Below are 3770 nucleotides of genomic sequence, written 5' to 3'. Positions count from 1 at the left end.
CTATGCGCAAATCGAAAAAGAATTGCTTGCTATTCTCTTTGCCATGGAAAAATTTGAGTTATATGTCTATGGCAGATTTGTAACAGTAGAAAGCGATCACAAACCTCTGGAAGTGATCACAAAGAAAAGTCTGGTTAATGCACCAAAACGGTTACAGCGCATGTTACTTCAGCTCCAAAAGTATGACTTCAAGGTGATATACAAGCCTGGATCACAATTATTTGTGGCGGATACGTTGAGTCGTGCGTACATTCCAAAGTCACCCAAAGTCGCAGAAACTGCTGATGTGTTTGATATCTTTCAACAGATTGCACATATCGACATGTTGAATGATATACCGGTATCAAGCTCCACGCTCGGCATGGTCAGCCAAGCAACAATCTCTGATTCTGTCATGAACACGGTAATCTCTTTTATAAAACATGGGTGGCCGAATGAAGCCAAGCTGGTACCTCAATCAATTCGAAATTTCTACTGTTTTAAAGAGGAGTTGACATTTCAGGATCAAATCGTTCTGAAGGGTGATCGTATTTGTTTCTTGCTGTACATTTTTTATGGCTTCCATGTGCCATCAACCAGAGATTAGATCAGAGATGAAGCGGTCAAGCACGAGTGATGCGGTCATGCACAGTTGGGTAAGGCATGACGTCATACCTTGCTACTTTACAGGGAAGCATTATAGAGTATGACTGGAGTGACGACTCGATTGTTCTCCCATTGTTAGCCGGCAGAATGGTCACGGTCAGATGGCTGCACCCAAAACAGGATCGCTCAGCGCTTGTTTCTATGGCGTTCAAGGCGATTCGTCGTGGATTTCTTGAAGTTGCGTCGGATTTAGTTGGACAGTTCAACATTTAGGTAGCGGTGGCGAGTCGTTATGACTAGTGAATAATACCGTGTATCCTCTGTTATATTTTTCGCCAGAATTAGATCATACTTCGTCACGCATAGAAGTCGGTATCATGGCTGATTCGGCCGCATCATTTTAGCCTTTGGGGATGACTGGGAGGGACTAACTGAAATGGAAATTGAAGAATGTTTCGAAGGACTCAATAACTGGAAAGATGTATGTTTTGTGAGGAATTCGAAGCATCCTTTTCCTACTGCGAAAACTTTGAAGAAACATTACAAAAATCATGTTCTCACCAGTAATTGGAATATATCTGAGGATGCTGTAATTACTGTTTCGAAGAGGGCTTGTGTAAATAGCGAAATACTTTGAATGCACGCCATCATTCGAGGAACTAGACATGACCAAAGCGGTTCCATTGGTGGAAAAACTCCATTCTGAATATTGTAAACTTGGTGTTGACGGATTTTATCAACATTACTCTAATATCCTGCCATCAAGCTAACATGTTTCTGGGTTTGCCACAATTGCCAGCTTCTTACTTTTACATTACTTTTGAAGATTTTTGGTTCTCTCGTCTGCGGTAAAGAGCAGCATCCAATCACAGAGATTGGAGGAGTCATCAGCAAGGAATCTGGTAAGTAAATAGCCTATACTTTGCCTTTCCATGGAAAAACTTTGACATGTTTTTAGACATACTTGAATATATTGGTGGAGTGCTTTTGGAAGCCATTTCTAAGCAAGCCAACGAAGCAATTGCCACATGCGTAACAACTGCAGCGCCATCGGGAAACCTCATTAAAGTGATGCAGAAATGGCATGGTTCTCCGATTTTATGTTATCCACAGTAAAGAAATGGCAAAACCCCGGAAAAAGATAATTTTCTTCAGGGTACTTGAGGCAATTCAATGCGATCCATTCAATAACAAATTGATTCATACTGTATCCCTTCAATCTGTTTCAGACCTAAATGAGGTTGAGGATGTCATGGACAAGGCAGTGAAACACTTGAATAACATCTGTTCTCACAATTTTCCAAATGTTTGCGAGATAGCTTGAAAAAAAATGAACAATATGCTCTTTGAAAGTCCTTGCTTTTTTGTTATTGCTGAAATTGTATTAGCCATGGTATTTCTTTACCAATCTGACAATTGCTACTGCTATCACTGTGGGGTTTACTATAATGTAAAGCAGGGGTGTCAAAGATACAGGCCGCATCCAGCCCGCCAGACGATTTCATCCGGCCCGCGAAGCAATTCCGAGTAGATTGAAATATTCTTATATTTTCCAGCATATCTGTTACAAATGTTGAGATTTTTGGCAGGAAATACTCATGTTCATAGGTCCCATTATAACCACCGACTATGTGGTTCCACTCTAGTTACCACTAGTAACAAGTCGGTGAAATTTACATCCAATTTCAGGAAGGCCAAAAGTGAACACTATATTCAGAGTTCTATACAAATATGGACCAAGAATATGGTCAACCTAGCAATTCGGCTTTTGAATGGTGTTATGGAATCAGTATCTTTCAGAGACCTAACACAAGATGTTCTGGAAGCAGCATTTGGATCTTTGGTAACTTCGAGCGAGATAGTGTAATGGTTATGCGTCCGGCTTCTCGAGCGGTAGGTCGTGGGTTCGATCCCCGGCCGGGTCATACCAAAGACTCGAAAAATGGTATCCGCAGCTATCCTGCTCGGCGCTCAGCAATCACGGATAGCATGGAGGAGAAAAAAACGGGGGCGCAGACTAGATGACCTCATGGGGCCGTATCGCAACTCCGTCGCCAAAGCATCTCGATGGTGCAGGCGAGAAAGAATATCATATCTCTCTCTTCAGTTGACATTCATTAATATTATTCACGAATGTTAAAAGTTAACAGCGGTCTTCGATGAGATACAGCAGGAATCCAGATATTAGCCAAGTCAGTTGCTCAGTAAATGCCTTATGCCAGCGTAAGGCTATAAAGAGAGAGAAAGGTGCCAATACAACATAAGCCTATGGTGATCAAAATCCTTGGACAAAAGTCGGCAAGGAACCCATGACCAAGAAAAGATGAAGCGAATGTAGTTTCTGGTAGTGTTAGTATAGTAGTTTTTTTTTCTCTCTGTGGCAAATGCTGCCTATCCACATCAAGATTCCCTACCTAAAAAAGGAAACCAATGCGTTGGTCGAAACCTTGACGTGGTGCATTGGCTTTCTACTAATGTCGACTGGCAGATGTCTTCCATGCGAATTCCAGGGTATTCTGGTATTTTTGGCAATGACAACGAGTTCCATTCAAGTGCGATTTTGCATACTTCCAAGGAGTAGGCTTTAACTATTATGAATCGAGATCAAGCAGAACATTGACATTACACAAGGCTCTGGTTCTAGTCATACTCAAGTTTCTGCGGTTATCGAACAGGCACACAAGACTACAAGACTGTTGCGATATTATTTGTTATATTCATACTCGAATTTATGCAGTTAATATAGGATATATTTTCAATCAAAGCTATTGTGAACTGCATATCGATAGAGTTCAAGATCTTTCCACTTGTTCACTTGGTAGTATTCTTCAGTCGTCCTTTCCATGAATTCATCTCACAATAGCCAACGCACACGAACCAGAAATTCTATATACCTTCAGTCATTATTTATATACGTAGCAAACTCTATAAAGGATCAAAGCCACAATATCACATCAATCTCGTGAGAAATGTAACATAGGCTACACGGTAATATTCACTAGTCATAACGACTCGCCACCGCTACCTAAATGTTGAACTGTCCAACTAAATCCGACGCAACTTCAAGAAATACACGACGAATCGCCTTGAACGCCATATAAACAAGCGCTGAGCGATCCTGTTTTGGGTGCAGCCATCTGACCGTGACCATTCTGCCGGCTAACAATGGGAGAACAATCGAGTCG

At 41.4% G+C, this 3770-nt stretch overlaps 1 long non-coding RNA gene across 1 annotated transcript; it reads left to right on the top strand.

Annotated features, from left to right (window-relative positions):
* Positions 1 to 684: 684 nt before the first annotated feature.
* On the top strand, positions 685 to 2013 carry LOC145457576 (uncharacterized). The gene is made up of 3 exons (XR_013920930.1): positions 685 to 1487; positions 1544 to 1741; positions 1815 to 2013. It is a non-coding gene; the product is annotated as an uncharacterized LOC145457576 (long non-coding RNA).
* Positions 2014 to 3770: the final 1757 nt, after the last annotated feature.

Source organism: Botryllus schlosseri, chromosome 15 (assembly GCF_051294905.1).
Source record: "Botryllus schlosseri isolate E-star chromosome 15, Bs_hap1, whole genome shotgun sequence".
Classification (NCBI taxonomy): Eukaryota; Metazoa; Chordata; class Ascidiacea; order Stolidobranchia; family Styelidae; genus Botryllus; species Botryllus schlosseri.
This window is presented reverse-complemented; position numbering and strand designations above follow the sequence as displayed.